Consider the following 22,500-nt stretch of genomic DNA (forward strand, 5'->3'; position numbering starts at 1 on the left):
TCCTGCACGGGGATTTCATCCTGGACCATGGATTCTACACATTCTACATCCATTTCTAATACCCCCGGCTCCCGCTCGCCTTGAGACGCCATCTTGCTTCTCTTAAAGGGTTAATTCAGCTCGCTCGTAATTTGGAGGGAATCGGGGGTCGCTTCTCTCACCCCTGGACCGATTCCCGTGAATTTAATTGGAGACAGAAGAGCCCGTTTTCCTGTTCTCAGTTACCAGTGCCGCGAGGAGGGCGATGGATTTGTATCGCACGACCTGACACCAGTGTTACAGATTCGCGCCCGCCGGCGTGCTGACGGCCACGTAACTCGAATCGCGGCACGTCGCCCACCGGACGGACAATCCAGTCGTGACCCTCTCGGACTAACGCCGGGAACCAGTCACGGGTGGACCTTTCGGTCTCACCGCGATCGAGCCAATCAGCCCCCGCGTGGGATAGGGTTGCTCGCCAAATTCGACCTACCTAAGTACCCACACGGAGGGTAGACCGGGCGATCGCACCTCGCCGCAGGTCGACTTCGGACACGGGCCACTGAAGCGACCCGTTCCGTACTATCGGGATAACCGAGCGGTGTTATTCGTCGGCCTCGAAAGTTCGATTAATTATCGGGCGTCTTTGCCCACGACCAACCCTTTACGTGAAGCAAGATGGGGATTCAATAGAGGAAAAGATGAAGCGAAGCGGGAGAACAGTTCAATAATAAAGCACATTTATTCGCGATGAACGGAAAGCACACATATACAATTCCACCAAAAGCACATAGAAAAGAAGAGAAACACAATGCAATTTTACACAAAAAGCAAATGTAAAAGCGAAGACACAATGCAGAGCTAATACCGACTACCGAGCACATGGCAACACTTATACAATTCTACTTCACAGACGGCGCCGACAACACATATTCCCAAAGCAAAAGAAAAAGAACACCCTCAAGGATGAGGCGGGCCTGAGGCCGAGACCGGGTCGGGCCTACCCGTCTGGTGATGAGACGCGGAGCGGCGATGGTGCCCCAACTCCACGGGCCTCGCGGACAGTGTCTGGTAGGGGGTGGGAAAAGGGGCTCCCTTGGTCGCACTATCTCAGCGCGGGGGGGAAACAGGAGGGGGTTGCTGATGCTCGGGGTAAGGAGGATTTTTACTCTGTCTCGGGTCCCGCGACGAGCGTCTCCACCTCGACCAGGTCGCGCCGTCGGCCTCCCTGGTGTGCAGCTCCCGGCACGACGCGAGCACCCCCTCGTCTGCCTTTGCCGCCTCTCCACAGCTCCGTCCTCTTGACGACGACGACGACGACGACGACGACGACGACGACGACGACGACGACGACGACCAACAACTTCTTCTTCCCAACTCCACCGACTGCGAAGTCTTAACTCACTCGACTGACGAACGCGGCCGCTTATATCAGCCCCGTGGCTTCGCCTTTGACCCCCTGCCTTCGACCTTTCACCTCGCTCCCCATTGGCCCGATAAAAAGTGGGCGTGAATGCATTTTGATCCATGAATTTGCATATAGCGACTGCCCTCCAACGCCCTGGAGGCGGGGCCAAATCGCCCCTCGCTCACCGATTGGACGGAACAAAAGTGGGCGTGTGTCGTTTTTGATCCGTTTTTGGAGCGGAAAATCCGTGGTTTTGTACACGCTGTTCGGCGTGCGCCCTGCACGAGTCCAACACCGGTACCCACAAGCGGCGCAAGAACGGTGGCGATGCGACGGTTGCGAGGTGTGACGTGAAGCGGCGCCGCGGTGGGTGGTTGATGTTGTGATTGGTGGTGGTAACAATGGCGGTTGGTCCAAAATAAAGATAGTAAAAGAAAAACGGCTATCCTGAAGAGTCGCAGCACGCATGAATAACATTTATTCCCTCTAGACAACGGGTTTGGGCCTAACTACACATATACTTACCGAGATATCTCACCTAAGGGACCTGAATGGTGGTTTGCGAATTTGGTAACCACAACAATATATATATATATATATATACATATACATATATATATATATATATACATATATATATATATATACATATACATACATATATATACATATATATACATACATATATATATATACATACATATATATACATAAATAAATATATATACATATACAAATATATATATACACATATATATATATATATATATATATATATATATATATATATATATATATATATATATATATATATATATATATATATATATATATATATATATATATATATATATATATATATATATATATATATACCGGTGTTGGACTCGTGCAGGGCGCACGTTGAACAGCGTGTACAAAATCACGGATTTTGTGCTTCAAAAACGGATCAAAAACGACACACGCCCACTTTTTGCCGTCCAATCGGTGAGCGAGGGGCGATTTGGCCCCGCCTCCAGAACGATCGATATATGCAAATTTGTGGATCAAAAAGCCTTCACGCCCACTTTTTCTCGGGCCAATGGGGAGCGAGGTGAAAGGTCGAAGGGAGGGGGTCAAAGGCGAAGCTACGGGGGGATAAAAGGACGGTGTTCGTCAGTCAGGAGAAGGAGAAGGAGAAGGAGAAGGAGAAGGAGTCGGAACGGAGGGGAAGAGTGTGGAAGTCTGGAGCCCGAAGCCTGCAGTAGCTGGAGAAGCTGAAGAGAGTCGCGAAGGGGAGAGTCGATCGGAGAGTCCAACGAGGAGAGCCCAAAGAGGAGTCCAGGGTGGAAAGTCCAGAGGCGGAGAGGCGGCAACGGCGAAGGCAGACGAGGGGGTGCTCGCGTCGGTGCCAGGAGCTGCACGCCCGAGGGAGGCCGGCAGCGCGACCTGGCCGAGGTGGAGACGCACACCAGGGATAATAAAGATCCTCTATACCCCGAGCATCAGCAACCCCCTCCTGTTTCCCCCGCGCTGAGATAGTGCGACCAAGGGGGCCCCGTTCCCACCCCCTACCAGACACCGTCCACGAGGCCCGCGGGTTGCGGGGCCATCGCCGCTCCGCGTCTCATCACCAGACGGGTAGGCGCGACCCGGTCTCGGCCTCAGGCCCGCCTCATTCTTGAGGTATTTCTTTTCCTTGGTTTTGGGTATGTGTTGTCGGCGCCGTCTGTGAAGTAGAATTGTATAAGTGTTGCCGTGTGCTCGGTAGTCGGTATTAGCTCTGCACTGTGTTTTCACTTTTATATTTGCTTTTTGTGTAAATGGAATTGTGTTTTCTTTTTTGTGTGTGCTTTTGGTGGAATTGTATTTGTGTGCTTCCCGTGTGCCGAGAATAAATGTGCTTTATTGTTGAACTGTTCTCCCGCTTCGCTTCGTCTTTTCCCCCATTGAACCCTCATCTTGCTTCACGTAAAGGGTTGGTGGTGGGCTGAATACGCCCGATAATTAATCGAACCGTCGAGGTCGACGATAACACCGCTCGGTTATTCTGATAGTACGGAACGGGTCGCTTAAGTGGCCCGTGTCCGAAGTCGACCTGCGGCGAGGTGCGATCGCCCGGTCTACCCTCCGCGTGGGTACTTAGGTAGGTCGAATTTGGCGAGCAACCCTATCCCACGCGGGGGCTGATTGGCTCGATCGCGGTGAGACCGAAAGGTCCACCCGTGACTGGTTCCCGGCGTTAGTCCGAGAGGGTCACGACTGGATTGTCCGTCCGGTGGGCGACGTGCCGCGATTCGAGTTACGTGGCCGTCAGCACGCCGGCGGGCGCGAATCCGTAACAATATACATATATATATATATATATATATATATATATATATACATATATATATATATATATATATATATATATATATATACACATATCTATATATATACACATTTATATATATATATGTATGTATATATATATATATATATATATATATGTATGTGTATGTATGTATATATGTCGAGATCAGGGTCTGCAATCAAGCAATGACTACACCAATCGTCGTAGAGAAGAGCGTTTAATGCGCATCAAAAGTGTACACGAGAGTAGAAAGGCACAGAATACCTACAGTATACCAGCTCAGTCAAAACTCTGGCCCACAAGCAGTTTGGTTTACTTTATATATACTTTTCCTGCTCATCTGTTTTCTTTGAAAGTAACAACACCCCAGCAAATATTCTCTCCTGGCCTGACAAAGCATTTATCTTTTCACAAGCAAGAAGATCTGTTATTGATCAGGCAGATCTTTATCACAATATATATTATCGTCTCATTCTGCTACAAGATGTTCCCTTTTGAACTATACCAAGACAGTGCTGATTTATGATTGGGCTTCTCTGAGCCCAAGGCTCAAAGAATGTTGTTACAAGGGCCAACAAGAAAGCCAGATGTTCAGCTGCACTACAAAGAGAGAGAGAGAGAGAGAGACAGAGAGAGAGACAGAGAGACAGAGAGAGAGACAGAGAGACAGAGAGAGAGACAGAGACAGAGAGACAGAGAGAGAGAGAGACAGAGAGAGAGAGAGAGAGAGAGAGAGAGAGAGAGAGAGAGAGAGAGAGAGAGACAGAGAGAGAGAGAGAGAGAGAGAGACAGAGAGAGAGAGAGAGAGAGAGAGAGAGAGAGAGAGAGAGAGAGAGAGAGAGAGAGAGAGAGAGAGAGATAGCCGACTTGCTTTGATTACCAACAGTCAAAAATGGTAGCTTACTGAGAGCATCTTAAATGCTTTGGCTTCCTCAATTAAATGCTACATTCAATTTTAAGAAAAGGTAATCCAATTAAAATGGCTGCTTTCATCTTGGGAGCTGTTCAACAGCTCCACATTTGCCCCTCTGTTACTTAGAAACATAGTGGAAAAGGAACACCACAATTATAATATTCTTTAGAGATGGGATCTTGATGGAGCGGCAAGGTGGTAAAAGGGAGTCTCGTCCAGAAGTGGCCCACTCTTATGAGTAGCTCCAAGTGGGTCATTACGTCACGAAAGCTCCGCCCGCACTTTCTTGCTTCATAGAAAAGCCCCCCCTCCACCATCCCGACTGGCCCATCAATACCCCACCCCTCTATAGAATAGTGGATACATTTCAACAATTATAACTTGAATATAGGTCATGAGGAAGCAAAAATTACCTTTCAAAAACAACTTACACAAAATTATTTCACACACACAAAAAGATACATATATTTTCAACTAACTATGGTTCTTTATGAACAAGAATATAATTTTTATAAACAAGTCAGAATTAGCAAACAAGAATATAATTTTTATACACAACAAGTAAGAATCTACATATCGTGTTCTTTATGAACCAACAAAAAGAATATCAGCAAACAAGAATATAATTTTTATAAACAACAAGTAAGAATCTATATATTGTGTTCTTTATGAACCAACAAAAAGAATATCAGCAAACAAGAATATAATTTTTATAAACAACAAGTAAGAATCTATATATTGTGTTCTTTATGAACCAACAAAAAGAATATAATTTTATAAACTGCAAGCCAGAGTGAAAGAAAATTTTAAAGAAAAGTCCCAACATTTTCCAACAAGGCAATGTTTAGATAACATTTCTTTCCATCTTCGTCATCGGTGTGAGCAAGTCGAGACACTCATCCAATGTGAGTGTAAGCAGTGGGTCAACAGTCCCATTAAGTTCACAGTACTTTTCAGGGTCTATGGGTTGGGGAGGAAAACCAGAGTGAATTATCGGGGAGGGTAGAGACGGCGGAGGTGTTGGCAGCGGTTTGACCACAGCAACCACGGCAGGCTTCCCCAGGACCGTCTCCGGTTTTGTTGTTTTCTTTGCTGCAGAAGAACAATGTCTCACGCACTCCCTGATTAGATTTTTAATACAAGTGATAACAACAATCACTGCTATGAAGATCATGAGCCCTATAAACAACCAATGGATTATCCAGGCTCCCCAACTCCCCAATATTCCCTTCAACCAAGATCCCATTGACCATCCCTTGTTAAAATCATGATATTTTGCACCTTCAGCTTTAATTTTTTCAGCCAAATTATCAATTTCTTCTGAATTATCTGGAATGTATGTGCAGCATTCCACACCTATAACCGCACACGTCCCTCCTTCTTCTGCTAAAAGCATATCCAGAGCGATGCGGTTTTGCATCACGGTTGTCCATGAAGCTACCAGCTCGGCACTCGTTTTGTGAAATCCTTCGCTGGTGGTATTCGCAAGCTTTTCCAAAGATGCTGCCAAATTGATAATTTCCCTTGCACTTTTGCCTGCTCCATAAAAGGGGAATGCAATCATGAAAAACCTCTCAACTTCTGAAATGGCTCTTTTCGATCTGACCTGTGGTACAAAGGGTGATTGGTCAGTGATTCGAATCCTGGGTAGTATAAATCCCAAAAAACATGATCCCCTCCATCCCACTGGTAGCCATGAGTATGCCTTATACCCACACACAAAATATGTACCATTTAGGGGTGCCTGAGGTTCAAGCAGGTTATTTACTTCGATTTTTACAGGTATGGTTGTTCCATTAATTCGCCCTTTTATGGTCACCATTTCATCCCCATGTCTAGCATAGTACTGGCATGTTGATTCTCCTAAATGGGGTCCCCCCCCTTGTCCTCTAACTAGACAAATCAATCCAATTTGTTTGTGCATGAGCTGAAAATGTGGGGGGTACTTTTCTAAACCATCCCCCTTCCTCAATCCATCATAATTCGTTACTTTTATTGCTCTTTCCAGGCCCTGTCCCACAGCCTTTTGCTTAATAGTTCTGTACTTAGGGTAATACCAATGCGCATAGTTCGTGCAATTATAACCCCCCTTCTCCCAATTACTTTTTATTTCTATTATTCTACCTTCCACTGATGCCTTCTCTACTTTAGTTAAAACTGGTCTATCTTGTCTACGGACTATGTACCCACACATGTTCTCCCCCTGGAGTGGAACTGCAAACAAGGGTAATCCCAATGTTTACCTTTTTTCTTCCTGTGCACCCTGTCACAACCCATTCCTTGTTTCCCCTACCATTGACCTACCAAACATTCTGATCTCTCTAACATTCCCAAAATGTCCTCACTATCTGTTATTGTCCATATTATCACGATTATACACATGCTAATCAAACACTGCCACATCTGTCATAAATCTCCAGTAACATTTCTTTCTCTTTTCAATTTCCTGTATCCTTTTGCAATGAGATGCGTGAATCCATGATTGGCTTACGTTTTCTTGACAGCTCCTTGGGTAACCAATAATACCTGAAAAAGTCCAGTCCACTGCATCTTTAGGACGTTCCTCCATTCGAACACCCTGTTGTCAAACTCTTTCACAATATTTATTCGCATCACAAGAGTTAATATTCATTTATACATGTCCATATATTTTACAGACATTCTACCAATAATTATATCCTGTTTGGCCTTGCCCTTAAATTGGCGACCAGGATCCCAGAGCCCTGAGCTCAAGTTTAATTTACCACTAAACGAACCCCAGAGGGCTAACTCCGCCTGTCACTCATTTAAGACTGGCAAGAAAAATGAACATCAGTACACTGGTAATAGGGACACCGCATCAGCAGCACAGTCATGCTCCAACCAGTGATGCAACCAACAGCCCAAAGGCAGTGCACACCACAAACATTTGATAATACATAGCTGTTTCCAAAACTTTCGATTTTACAAATTTTCGATTTTCTCCCACCTCTGCAAGTTCTTGAGTGTACCATATTCTCAGCACCTCCTTCTACATCATCCCCCTTTTTGCTCGTGCAGCTCATTTTTATGAGCCAAAGCGAGCAAAACCTTTTGGGTCACCACTTTGTTGTGGGGGCTGGGTATCAGCAGCAAGCACGACCGCTAGAGGGAGCAGTAGAGTTAGTTCCACCGACCGCACCCTTCTTTCCCATTCATAAGTTGGTCGTCATCAAGAGCGTACATAGCCCCACGGTCTACCATTATGACAATACAATGCACAGAGAGCCTTCCCAGGTACGGTGGCTGCTATGATATGAAAAACGCGTTTTTAAAATACCAACCGATGCTGACGTCAGAAGACAACAAATTCAGATCTCAACGTAAACAAAGATGTGAATTCTGCCTGTCTGAACCGACCCATGGGTTCACACCACTACCTTCACAACAGATGCATGTGCTCACCTGCACCCACCACTTGCTCACCCACTGACCCAGATGATCCTGATGGTGCAATTATCCCAATCGCCCCTTGGCGTCCTGGTGTTGCAGACTCCCCGTCTCCAGCATTGCCCTGAGGGCCAATCATGCCATCATGACCACTTGGGCCTGGAGGTCCGATAGGACCTGAACCACCAACAGTTCCACTGCCTCCCGCTTCTCCAGGCGGTCCAGACAACCCAGTGGCTCCCTGGGCACCATCATGAAGCCCATAAGAAGCACATAAGGGCAGAGTCATTAGAATATAAAATAAATGGAAATTTATACACAAGCACCCATACAGGTGCTGCTTAAGGACTGGCCCCCACCAGACACACACCCCCTCCCAAAAAAGGACCCCGTTGGGTCGTTATTGATACTCCCCCCTTGGAGGGAAGGTGAGCTGGAGGTGAGAAGCTTCCTTGGACCATCCTGCCTCGTGCAATCCTTGACAATCCGGCTCGATGGTACTCGAACCTGCAACTCGATGCCGCTGCAAGCACCAGGTAGTTAGGTAGCGTTGGTTTCCAAATAACTCCCCCACAGGCGCTTGGCACGTATGCTCATCGGAAAGGCCGATGGTGGAAGGTAGCCAGGGAGGATGTCGTTGTTGTAGTTTTTTTTCTTCATGTGTGCTCAATATATTACTATCGAATTAACTATTCTTGACTAGCACACTTTGCGACATTAAATATCCTCTTATTTCCACAGTTCCCCTCCATTGTGCCATCTGTACAGTATACACATATCAGGAATATGCTTTCACCCTCGGCTAGATTGCATACCGCAATTAGCACAGAATCACTTTCCAAGATGTTATTCTCAGTGTACACTACATACCCTGACAGTTATGTCCAGTATCGGACATCTTTCGATTACCACATTTTACTCAAACAGTGAGTCAACCAACACTGCATAATCAGATATCATCCATTCATCCATTTGGACCACACTTCTGCAAAGCATTTGGTGCTGCCCAAAATAAAATAAAATAAAATAAAGTATTTTCCTCTGTTCCCGGCTGAGTTGTGTATGTAATTATGCCCACAGCCACAGTTGCGATTTTAACTCATTCTTCATTCAAAACATGTCATCGTAATTGTTTTTAAAAATCTGCCAAATTCTCAATTATCCTTTACATGAGCCTAAAATAAATCCCAACACACACTCCGCACCTCACTTGCACGATTCGCATTTCCTCTTTCAAACCGTCAGAGCACACTGTCTATTGTTTGTGGCTCTTAGCGACTCCTGACTCTCAGTATCCCTGGTTCCTGAGGTTGACTCAGCCTGTCATTCCTCCCAGGTCGGTGAGATTATTTATTCCAATGTGTGTATCGGTGGAGGGACACTGCATGATTTGCACTGACACGTCCTTGAGACAATTGATACTAATCTGTCGCCACGTACTGCACACAACTGACGACTCGAGTTCCGACCCATGCCCATCCTGACAGCAGCTGTGCCCCTGCACGTTCGAGCAGCAGTTTTGTAGCTTAATGTTCAGGGTGCCTGCAATAACTTGCCAACTCTTCGTAAAAAGCATCGTGGGATCTTTAATGTCCACGAACCGATGTTAGCAAACTTTGCAGTGCATGTGAAACACCAGGATGGCAGTTTAGAGCTGCGTTGAGATTTGAACCGAGGCTGCACAGCTCAAAGGGCAGCCATACCTCCAGACCCTTCGGAGGTGCAGGGGGCTGTAGGGGGTTGGCACATTGTGGAATTTACTCAGGGTCCAGCACACAATGGTCTTGTCCATTTGCACATGTGTACTTGCAAACTTACAAGGCCAGGATGAACTGCTTCGAAAATTTACACAGCACCCTCGGCACGGCCGATTTCAATGCGGCCCAGATGTTGACCACACTCGTGCTTCGTGCTCCATCTCGCACACCGTACAGCCCTCCCTCCTTCGAGGGCTCCACACACGGCTTACTTCGTACATTCAACCACAGATGCCTACCACAATTGATTGTAAAACCGAGCTCCTCACAATAATGATGCAACCAACCGTGTTGATAATTTTCCGTGCCTCACTCGGTTAAAAAAATATATTTCTTTTCCAAAGCCTCTCCCCGTATTCAGGCAAACTTCACGCAGCCCGACTCTCCCAAACAAAGATCGCGCACAGCCCGCACTTCACAGCAGGGCACCAACACATTCAGCACGATAACCGCTTTTATGGTCAATTTTAATCCAAATAATTTATCCTGACAGATCGAGGCTCATATAAGGACAACAAACATGCTCCTCTGTCCACTTTCATACAAAAACTTGATCGCGCCAGGCAGAGGATTAATGCTCCGTGACAAGGTCCGCAATGGACGCATGTTCAAAGACCACTAGTCATCTCCCCCAAAAAACATTTCTGCAGCTTGCCGAATGTCTTTGTCCTGGTTCTTGGATGTCATTGTTTCATTCACCGACGAGTGAAGACACAGCACGCCTCTGGGCACAGCATGTGCACTTCGACACAGCTCGCCCCCACCTTTTATCCTACCCCTCCTTCCTTTGCACCTTGGTCCCGCGTCTCTCCCCATCCACATCCACAACAAACTGCGTACATACGTTCGACCCACACATCACTCACGTATACAAATCAATTTAAACACATTTCAGAACTATTTGACTCTATATTAAATTACCTTTTATTTATTTACAACCGCGATTAAATAATTCTCAATTTAATTCGTGTTGTATGGACTCCTGGACTTGGAGATCACAATCAAGGCTTTATTCGGCACATCTGCCACAAATTTTCCCGTTGACTCGTTTTGGAGTCGTTAAAAAAAAAACTCTCAAAGAGGAACACGACCCCCACCTTTATACCCTTCAGGCAAGGCGCACACATTCCTCCACTTCACAATGGGGCATCCTTCCCTCTGTGGGTTATCATTCTCACAATGGGGCATCCTTCCCTCTGTGGGTTATCATTCCCTCCTACCTTCCATTTCCACACATAGTTTTCACGAGCAGCCGAGCTTCGTCTGCTGTTCTTTCAGCACCTCGCTTTAAATTTCCAATTATTATCACATCAGAACTAATCTCAATTCCTGTTCTTTTAATGGATATTTTACCGATTTTGAGTTGGCTGCACTGTAACCTTCCCTTCCGCCTGCGTTTTTCCGCCACCTCCTCACCGGGAAGGCAAAAGTCGTGGCCAGCGACCTCGTACCTTCCAGGTTTGGACACAACCTCGACGGATTAAGGAAACCCTCAGATGGGTAACCTGGTATTCTCTCTTGATTTCCTCGCTCCGTGCACTGCAGTTGCACGGGTGGGGCAAGGTGTTTTCTCAACTTATTCTTTTAATCTTAACACTTACAACTTTTGTTTTTTGTTTTTCCAACATTATTTATTTGTCATGCTTCTTCCCTACACATCTTACAAGCTTCAAGTTTGGTTCGGGCTTATTCACAAATGCATATCTTAACGAATCTTTTTCTAGGAATGCATATGGGTACTTTTATATTCATTCATAGCATGATTCTAATTGATCACATTACCTTGGTCCATAATTTCCGTTACAGCTTTATTTTCCCACTTTCCCTGAATCATTTCTAGAGTATTCTTGGACTGGTCAGTGTTTTGCCTGGGGTGATCTCGGGTTGGGTTGCGTGTCTTTCACACCTTTCCACGAACCCACACACTCCCTTGCACACCTTCCACGTCCTCAATCTCCCACAGAAATACCTTGTCTCTTGGAGATTTCTCAGATTACCCTCCCAGGGTTTGAACCTTGCAATCTCCCCTTTAGACACTGTTCTCCAGGGATTTCTGAGATGAGCCTGTAAGCATCACCTGCAACCCCCCCTGCGAACACTTAACCCCCCGGGGGTACCCTTCTTTTTGATGCGCACAAAGCTCTCTCTTTTCTCGTTCTTTTAAGATAAGTACAGATCACAAAGAGCAGCGAACCTGTATGTCCCGGTGCGAGAAAAAGAGACAGTTCTTACCTTATCTTTAAGCCGGCCAGCTGCTGTCCTCTTTTTGTCTCACCAAGCAAGAAGTTCCCCTCTTTTGCTCTGTTTTTACCCCCTTGCCAACTACGCCAAAATGTCGAGATCAGGGTCTGCAATCAAGCAATGACTACACCAATCGGCGTAGAGAAGAGCGTTTAATGCGCATCAAAAGTGTACACGAGAGTAGAAAGGCACAGAATACCTACAGTATACCAGCTCAGTCAAAACTCTGGCCCACAAGCAGTTTGGTTTACTTTATATATACTTTTCCTGCTCATCTGTTTTCTTTGAAAGTAACAACACCCCAGCAAATATTCTCTCCTCGCCTGACAAAGCATTTATCTTTTCACAAGCAAGAAGATCTGTTATTGATCAGGCAGATCTTTATCACAATATATATTATCGTCTCATTCTGCTACAATATGTTCCCTTTTGAACTATACCAAGACAGTGCTGATTTATGATTGGGCTTCTCTGAGCCCAAGGCGCAAAGAATGTTGTTACAAGGGCCAACAAGAAAGCCAGATGTTCAGCTGCACGACAAAGAGACGGAGACGGAGACGGAGACGGAGACGGAGACGGAGACGGAGACGGAGACGGAGACGGAGACGGAGACGGAGACGGAGACGGAGACGGAGACGGAGACGGAGACGGAGACGGAGACGGAGACGGAGACGGAGACGGAGACGGAGACGGAGACGGAGACGGAGAGAGAGAGAGAGAGAGAGAGAGAGAGAGAGAGAGAGAGAGAGAGAGAGAGAGAGAGAGAGAGAGAGAGAGCGAGAGAGCGAGAGAGAGAGAGAGAGAGAGAGAGAGAGAGAGAGAGAGAGAGAGAGAGAGAGAGAGAGAGAGAGAGAGAGAGAGAGAGAGAGAGAGAGAGAGAGAGATAGCCGACTTGCTTTGCTTACCAACAGTCAAAAATGGTAGCTTACTGAGAGCATCTTAAATGCTTTGGCTTCCTCAATTAAATGCTACATTCAATTTTAAGAAAAGGTAATCCAATTAAAATGGCTGCTTTCATCTTGGGAGCTGTTCAACATCTCCACATATATATATATATATATATATATATATATATATATATATATATATATATATATATATATATATATATATATATATATATATATATATATATTGTTGCGGATTCGCGCCCGCCGGCGTGCTGACGGCCACGTAACTCGAATCGCGGCACGTCGCCCACCGGACGGACAATCCAGTCGTGACCCTCTCGGACTAACGCCGGGAACCAGTCACGGGTGGACCTGTCGGTCTCACCGTGATCGTGCCAATCGGCCCCCGCGTGGGATAGGGTTGCTTGCCAAATTCGACCTACCTAAGTACCCACACGGAGGGTAGACCGGGCGATCGCACCTCGCCGCAGGTCGACTTCGGACACGGGCCACTTAAGCGACCCGTTCCGTACTATCGGGATAACCGAGCGGTGTTATTCGTCGGCCTCGACGGTTCGATTAATTATCGGGCGTCTTAGCCCACGACCAACCCTTTACGTGAAGCAAGATGGGGATTCAATGAAAGAAATGACGAAGCGAAGCGGGAAAACAGTTCAAAAATAAGCACATTTATTTCGCGATGAACGGAAAGCACACATATACAATTCCACCAAAAGCACATGTAAAAGAAGAAGACAAAAAGCAAATGCAACAATGCAGATCTATCTGACTAGCGGGCACTCGGCAACACATACAATTTTACTTCACAGACGGCGCCGACAACACACATTCCCAAAGCAAAAGAAAAGAGAACCACCCTCCAGGATGAGGGGGTAGGCGGGCCTGGGGCCGAGACCGTGTCGGGCCTACCCGTCTGATGATGAGACGCGGAGCGGCGGTGGTGCCTCAACTCCGCGGGCCTCGCGGACAGTGTCTGGTAGGGGGTGGGAAGGGGGCCCCCTTTTGTCGCACTATCTCAGCGCGGGGGGAAACAGGAGGGGGTTGCTGATGCTCGGGGAAAGGAGGATTTCACAAAATCTCGGGTCCCGCGACGAGTGTCTCCACCACGACCTCGGTCGCGCCGCCGGCCTCTCCCTCCGCAGTTCCCCGAATCCGACGCGAGCACCCCATCAACCGCCTTCGCCGCCGCCGCCTCTCCACAGCTTCGTCCGATCGCCCTCTCCGTCTCCTCTCTTGACTCGTCCCAACTCTTCACTGGCTCCGCGAACTCCCAACTGCGAACTGCCAACTGTGAACTGCCAACTGCGAACTGCCAACTGCGAACTGCCAACTGCGAACTGCGCTCTTCTGACGAACGCAGTCGTTTTTATAAGCCACGTGGCTTCGCTCTTTCATCTTTGACCCTCTGCCTCCGACCTTTCACCTCGCTCCCCATTGGCCCGAGGAAAAGTGGGCGTGAATGCTTTTTGATCCATGAATTTGCATATAGCGACCGCCCTCCAACGCCCTGGAGGCGGGGCCAAATCGCCCCTCGCTCACCGATTGGATGGAACAAAAGTGGGCGTGAGTCGTTTTTGATCCGTTTTTCTGCGGAAAGTCCGTGATGTTTTTGAACACGCTGCTCGGTGCGCGCCCCGCACGAGTCCAGCATCGGTGCCCACGAGTGGCGCGAGATGACGGTGATGCGATGGTGGCGAGTTGTGACGGTAAAGGTCGTGGCGGTTGTGGTGAAGCGGCATTGTGGTTGGTGGTTGTTGTTGTGAAGCGGCGTTGTGGTTGGTGGTTGTTGTTATGATGGCTGTTGAGACGTGGTTGGTGGTGGTAATAATGGCGGCTGGTCCAAAATAAAGATAGTAAAAGAAAAACGGCTATCCTGAAGAGTCGCAGCCCGCATGAATGACATTTATTCCCTCTAGACAACGGGTTTGGGCCTAACTACACATATACTTACCGAGATATCTCACCTAAGGGACCTGAATGGTGGTTTGTGAATTTGGTGAACCACAACACTACCCCCTCCCCTTTTTACAGACTCGTCCCGAGTCGTCAAATTTTCGTGTGCCATCATGTGTAGTTTTCCCCTTAGTACATTTTACCTACGGATCCCTGAGTGCGACATTCATGGTATTCGTGTCCCCAAAATAAATAACCTGAGGGCTGAGTAACTACCTAAACAAACTCATTCACACGGATGACTTAAATAAAATTGCCGGCGCTAGGACAGACATGCCGGGGGCGCACTCATATGTACAGTACATCTTAACCTTAACTTACAAATTTTACACTAAACCATGGCCCATAATCAATGAACTCTGCAAAAAGAAAGCAGTTAGCAGGGAGCCAGGCTGCTCACATGCAGTCTCTGGCTCAAAACAATGCAGGTGACAGGGAACGTGGCCGGCTGCTCACATGCAGTCCAAGGCCTACCCTTTTGAACTGAACGCAGTGAACCACAACGGTGCATGGGCTGCACAAATGCAGTCTCCGTGTCCGCTCAAGTGGCACACGCAATGAACACAACGAATGGATGGATGAATGGTTTGAACTGAACGCCGTGAACCACAACGGTGCATGGGCTGCACAAATGCAGTCTCCGTGCCAGCTCAAGTGGCACACGCAATGAACACAACGAATGGATGGATGAATGGTTTGAACTGAACGCCGTGAACCACAACGGTGCATGGGCTGCACAAATGCAGTCTCCGTGCCAGCTCAAGTGGCACACGCAATGAACACAACGAATGGATGGATGAACACAAACACGGTGCACGGGCCGCCACTGCATGCCCGTGTTGTAGCTGCCAACAGGGCAGTTCTCGCAGCTTGCAAACTGTTGCCTTGCGGATCCTGGCGCACATGGAAATGAACAGGGGGGGGGCAAAGCAAAATTGAACGGGGCTGGTGAACGTGGGCAGTGGGCATGGCATGGCAAAGGCAGCAGGCGAACACAGCCCGCAGAAGAAGGCCGCCGCAGGCAAACACAGCCGACAGATGAACTGGCCGGCACAAGCCTTGAAGAAAAACAGCCAGCCGGCAGATGAAGTGGGCCGGCACAGGCCTTGCAGCACAGCAGCTGCAGACGATCCAGCCGGCACAGGCCTTGCAGCACAGCAGCTGCAGATGAAGTTGGCCAGCCTTTGCCGTTCCGTGGAGGTTGGTGGAGGGAGTGCGGTGGTGCTGGCCACTTGGAAGGCGGGCTCGGACCTACCTACCTGTCTCCCTCCCACCTATCGCCTTTGCCTGTCACTGTACATACCCACTCCCTTAATTTGTCAAACCCCAATTTAGCCCCAACTTATTTTTTTATTTTTACTTCCCCACTATAAATCGTCCCCTAACCCCCTTTATCGTCCTTGTTCGGCTAACCTATCCTGTCACCTAGCCTACTCCCAACCCCTACGTTCCCTTCCCGGAGGGGAGTAAGGGAGAGCTAACGTCCTGTGTCGAGGCCCAATTCAAGCCTCAGGATGGCCTCCCCAGACATCAGCGATCTATAACCAAAGTGGGTCCAGCGGCCCACAACGAGAGCGAGGGGATGGATGGTGCGGAGGGGTACACTTCCTAATCTACCCTAACCATTTAACTGTTAAACTACCCCGGGGCTTTCAACAAGCGCCTCTCGCTTAAACTATTGGTTCTAACAACCCAGATTCCCGTCGCCTGTGTTGGTGTCCTCACAATTTCGGGCTTCGCCCCCCAATTTTCTCTCCGTGCCCTCACACGGTCTCATGGCTGGGACACGTGGCTCCCTTTGGCAGGCACGACCCTCTGCCGATTCTCCGACGATGGCACCCCCGGGCACTACACTGCCTCCGAGCCTACCAGCTCCCTAACACCGGGGAGTTCCCCCCATGGCACCTCCCCTGAAACGCACACGTGGCAGGCTGGCTCCCCGGGCCCCTTTCCGAGGGTCACCCGTGCCCACAACACTGCCCACGCGGCTAATGGCGCCCCGGGCCCCCGCACCAAGCAGGCGCACCCGTGCCCACTACGCTATCCCGGCCCCCCATGGGCCCTTGGCCTACCACGGCCGACTAGCCTGGTGCCCGGGGTACCCATTCAGCGATACTCACTTTTCGCAGCCACGCTCCCAGCCCGTCAACAGGGCTCCTGCACCCCTCCAAATGGGTTTCGAGCCTACATTCCCACCAACAGCAAAACGACCTCCATTTGTCAATTTAACTAACCCCCTAACTCACTCTACACTGACCCCGGGGTCCCTTGGGCGGGAGTCACTCCTCCCCCCAATCACTCATCGCACCATGCATTCCCCATTCGCTCCATTCACACAGACCCGCTGGCCTCACTCACTCATCATGTACTCACCTCACAACTCTTCAACACAAACACCGCTGAACTCTGCCATCCTTCTAACTACTTCCCCTAACTAACTCGTGCTCCCACGTCGTCCCTTAAACTACAGCACGTTCCTTTTAACACTACGTAGCTAAGCTACGTCCGCACTACACATTCACTGTCTGTCTCTGTCTCCAAATGTCCCCAAAATTATTTATTTCCCAACCTAAATCTGGCTACAATCCCTCTAACTAATCCATTCCACGGACTCCATGAGGACTTACCCCTGCCCCATGAAGTCGGTCTAACTAAGCTAACCCTTCCCCCTAACTAGTTTCCATCCTGTGCCCCGGCCAAAGGGGTCTTCCACCCCTTGCCCAGGAATCCTGTGCACCCGAAAGTGAGGCTTACTGTTTTCCCTTTTTTTTTTTTTCTTTACATGCGCAGCACCAGCGCGGCAACTCGCGCACTTTGCACCTGCCCGTGACGTCATGCAGCTGCACGTGTACCTCGTCCCTCCTTGGACGGTACCATCCGGCAGGGATACCCCTCCTGCCGGATTCCAACCCCACGTGCAGCCATGGCGTCACCGTGCGCATAAAAAAACAAGCCCCACGTCTCGAGGGGTTCCCCACGCGAACACATGTGCTTTGCCCGTTGGAGCTTAACACACACGATCGCGTGGAGAACCCGTCCGGTCCAAATCCATTATCCTGCCTAAACTTTGTCCGTCCGCGGGATCGGCAAATCCACCGCGTGCGTTTCCGGACCGGGACTTCACTCTCGCAAGCGAGCACGTGGGGGCCTCGTGCGTTGCACAGCACGGACCTCGTGCTCACTGCTGGGTGAACCCGGCACGGTTCCCGAAACAACTACAGCCGCTACTCGGCTTTCTTTCCTCACATGTCGCCGTCGTCGCCATTCAACCCACGCACTCCCGCGTGTTACGACCCTCACAGTCCATTCCATCACATTCACCCCGGGAGACGCGGCTGCATGTTCACACATGCCCACCGACATCTCCCTTACATACCGCTCTCTCACACACGGTCTCCCTTGCATTCGGCCGTTCACTCACGCATGCTATTACCCTCACACAAACCACACCACTCACACACGCGGGGGCACTCACCCGCAGTGCCTCATCCACACACCGTCCCTCACTCACACACGCGGGGGCACTCACCCGCGGTGCCTCATCCACACACCGTCCCTCACTCACACACGCGGGGGCACTCACCCGCGGTGCCTCATCCACACTCCGTTCCTCACTCACACACGCGGGGGCACCCAACCGCGGTGTTTCATCCATACTCCGTGCCTCTTCCACACACGGTGCCTCATCCACACACGGCGTGCTGGGAAGCACGTACTCCGGCACCATCGCCACCACACCACTCACACACGGGGTCGCTTCCACACACGGGGACGCACTCACACCTTGCACCACACACACAGGGACAACCACACTGGGGATTAGTGTCCCCACAAGGGTCTCCGGGGCCTCTATATCCCCCAAGCTCTCCGTGCACCTGTCCACAGCACTCGTCCCCTCAACCTTGCAAAGCACGACCGAACTCACCTGGTCGTGACTCGCCTCAAGCGGGCATACTCCCTCCCCTCGTTCCTGGAGGAGGCCATCCCGCTGCTCGCACTGGGTCTCCACCCAGTCCACCAGCTCACCCCCATTGTCCTCCACTACCTCCGTGTGTGTGTGTGCGTCTCTATCCCCGTCATTATCATGCAGTCTCTCCTCTATTTTTTCTGTCTCCCGTGTCTCTATACATTTTCTCTCCTGGTTCCTTTTTTCTGTCTCTTCCTGGTTCCTTTTTCCTTCCCATCTGAGTCGTTCTTTCTCTCTGAGCCCCATTAGCTGTTCGTTCTCCCTCCGTAGCTCCTCAATCTCCGTTGACTCCAATCTCGCTCTCCGTTTTAGTTGTTCAATTTCACACTCATATAGTTGTTTTCTCTCCCACTGTTCCTCCTGCTCTTTGTTTTCCAATCTCATAGTTTCTTTCAATTGGCTCATTTCCTTCCTGTGTTTCATTCGCTGTTCTCTCACTACTCTTCCTCGTTTCCTCTCCTGTCCTTCCTTCTCCAGTTTCATGGTTTGCTTCATTTGGTTAATCTCCTTTTTGTGTTTCATTTGCTGCTGTCTCATTACTCTTCCTCGTTCCCTCTCCTGTCCTTCCTTCTCCAGTTTCATGGTTTTCTTGACTTGGTTCATCTCCATTTTGTGTTTCATTCGCTGCTGTCTCATTACTCTTCCTAGTTTCCTCTCCTGTCTTTCCTTATCCAGTTTCATGGTTTTCTTCATTTGGTTAATCTCCTTTTTGTGTTTCATTTGCTGTTGTCTCATTACTCTTCCTTGTTTCCTCTCCTGTCTTTCCTTATCCAGTTTCATGGTTTTCTTGATTTGGTTCATCTCCATTTTGTGTTTCATTCGCTGCTGTCTCATTACTCTTCCTAGTTTCCTCTCCTGTCTTTCCTTATCCAGCTTCATGGTTTTCTTCATTTGGTTAATCTCCTTTTTGTGTTTCATTTGCTGTTGTCTCATTACTCTTCCTTGTTTCCTCTCCTGTCCTTCCTTCTCCAGTTTCGTTGTTTGCTTAATTTGGTTAATCTCCTTTTTGTGTTTCATTTGCTGCTGTCTCATTACTCTTCCTCGTTCCCTCTCCTGTCCTTCCTTCTCCAGTTTCATGGTTTTCTTGATTTGGTTCATCTCCATTTTGTGTTTCATTCGCTGCTGTCTCATTACTCTTCCTAGTTTCCTCTCCTGTCTTTCCTTATCCAGTTTCATGGTTTTCTTCATTTGGTTAATCTCCTTTTTGTGTTTCATTTGCTGTTGTCTCATTACTCTTCTTCGTTTCCTCTCCTGTCCTTCCTTCTCCAGTTTCGTTGTTTGCTTCATTTGGTTAATCTCCCTTTTGTGTTTCATTTGCTGCTGTCTCATTACTCTTCCTTGTTTCCTCTCCTGTCCTTCCTTCTCCAGTTTCGTTGTTTGCTTAATTTGGTTAATCTCCTTTTTGTGTTTCATTTGCTGCTGTCTCATTACTCTTCCTCGTTCCCTCTCCTGTCCTTCCTTCTCTAGTTTCATGGTTTTCTTGATTTGGTTCATCTCCATTTTGTGTTTCATTCGCTGCTGTCTAATTACTCTTCCTAGTTTCCTCTCCTGTCTTTCCTTATCCAGTTTCATGGTTTTCTTCATTTGGTTAATCTCCTTTTTGCGTTTCATTTGCTGTTCTTTGTCTATCTCCTCTTACTCCAGCCTTTCTTTCAATTGGTCAACCTCAGATTCATGTTCTTTTTGTTTTCTATTCCATTGTTCCTCTCGTTCTTCCCTCTCCAATCTCGTTGTGTCCTTCAATCTCCTGATTTCTCCTTCCTGCTTCATTCCTTGCTCCTTTACTTTCTCCTCGTATTCAAACCTATTTTTTTCCTTTTGTCGTTCAGTTTCAAATTCATACTCTTTCAGTTTTCTATTCCACTGTCTTTCTTGTTCCTCCTTCTGCAATCTCGTCATTTCTTTCAACTGACTGATTTCTTTCTCCTGTCTCATTCGTTCTTCCTTCATTACTCTTTCTTGTTCCTCATTCTTTAGTCTGGCCTTCGCTTCCAGCTGTTCGATCTGTACAGTGTGGTTTCTTAAAGTTTCATTTTCCGTTCTCTTCCTTTCCTCTTTTAACACTCTAAGTTCGTTTTATAGTTCCCTCTCTTTGTTTTGGTGTTTCTGTAACTCAGAAACTTTCTTTTCCAATTCCTTTCTCATCTCCACACACTCAGACTTTGCTTTGGCTTCTAACTGTTCTTCCGGCTTGCGCTTGTGGTTTTCTACCCGTCTTCCCAGTTCCTCTGTCTCCGTTTTTCCCTCCAGTCCCAGCTTATCAACTCTCCTCGTCATGTCTTGAAGTCTTTTCTCACACTCCACCGTTTCGACCTTCAATCCCTCCTCTGTCTCCTCCTGGCTTTCTTTTAATTTTTCTAATACCTTCTTTACCTCGTGTCTCGACTTACACGTCTCCCGAATTATTTTCTCGCCCGCCCCGACCGCGGGCCTGACAGCCGTTGCACTCCCCCCCAGCTCGTTCGTCCCAGCACGTGGCAGCTCCATTTTCTCGCCCGTGGTCCGCGTTTCGCTCCTCGCCATAATGCCTGCCTGCAGGCCTATGCCCATGCTCTGCATCTCACCCCGCATTTCTTTCATTTGGTTTTTCGCTTCGAGCGCGTTTCCATCCATTTTTTTATTTTCCATTTGTTGCGTATTTCTCTTCATTTCGTTGTTCCTTTCTTTCATTTCGTCAATTATGCTCTGCGCGAGTTCCATAACCTGCCGCATTGTCACCTGCCCTGGCCACTCCCACTGACTACATTTAGTGGTGGAGTTATAATAAAAAAACCGACCAGATGAACGGCATCGATGCCTTTCCCAACCTTCTGGTACGGGTTTCTCTTGCACGGTGATCTCGTCCTGAGCCATGGATTCTACATTACTATTACACATACCTAATCCACCCGGCACCCGCTCGCCTTGAGACGCCATCTTGCTTCTCTTAAAGGGTTAATTTAGCTCGCTCGTAATTTGGAGGGAATCGGGGTCGCTTCTCTCACCCCTGGACCGATTCCCGTGAATTTAGCCGGAGACAGGAGAGCCCGTTTTCCCGTTCTCCGATACCAGTGCCGCGAGGAGGGCGATGAGTTTGTATCGCACGACCTGACACCAGTGTTGCGGATTCGCGCCCGCCGGCGTGCTGACGGCCACGTAACTCGAATCGCAGCACGTCACCCACCGGACGGACAATCCAGTCGTGACCCTCTCGGACTAACGCCGGGAACCAGTCACGGGTGGACCTTTCGGTCTCACCGCGATCGTGCCAATCGGCCCCCGCGTGGGATAGGGTTGCTCGCCAAATTCGACCTACCTAAGTACCCACACGGAGGGTAGACCGGGCGATCGCACCTCGCCGCAGGTCGACTTCGGACACGGGCCACTTAAGCGACCCGTTCCGTACTATCGGGATAACCGAGCGGTGTTATTCGTCGGCCTCGACGGTTCGATTAATTATCGGGCGTCTTAGCCCACGACCAACCCTTTACGTGAAGCAAGATGGGGATTCAATGAAAGAAATGACGAAGCGAAGCGGGAAAACAGTTCAACAATAAGCACATTTATTTCGCGATGAACGGAAAGCACACATATACAATTCCACCAAAAGCACATGTAAAAGAAGAAGACAAAAAGCAAATGCAACAAT

General features: G+C 48.5%; 1 long non-coding RNA gene across 1 annotated transcript; it reads right to left on the reverse strand.

The window, feature by feature from the left end:
* Positions 1-4,479: 4,479 nt before the first annotated feature.
* LOC147013006 (uncharacterized) lies at positions 4,480-8,404 on the reverse strand. The gene is made up of 2 exons (XR_015051150.1): positions 7,604-8,404; positions 4,480-7,161 (listed from the first exon to the last, which is right to left on the reverse strand). It is a non-coding gene; the product is annotated as an uncharacterized LOC147013006 (long non-coding RNA).
* Between the last annotated feature and the right edge of the window lie 14,096 nt (positions 8,405-22,500).

This window comes from Eptatretus burgeri, chromosome 14, assembly GCF_056783735.1.
Source record: "Eptatretus burgeri isolate ZD-2024b chromosome 14, Ebu_testis_v1, whole genome shotgun sequence".
Taxonomy (NCBI): domain Eukaryota; kingdom Metazoa; phylum Chordata; class Myxini; order Myxiniformes; family Myxinidae; genus Eptatretus; species Eptatretus burgeri.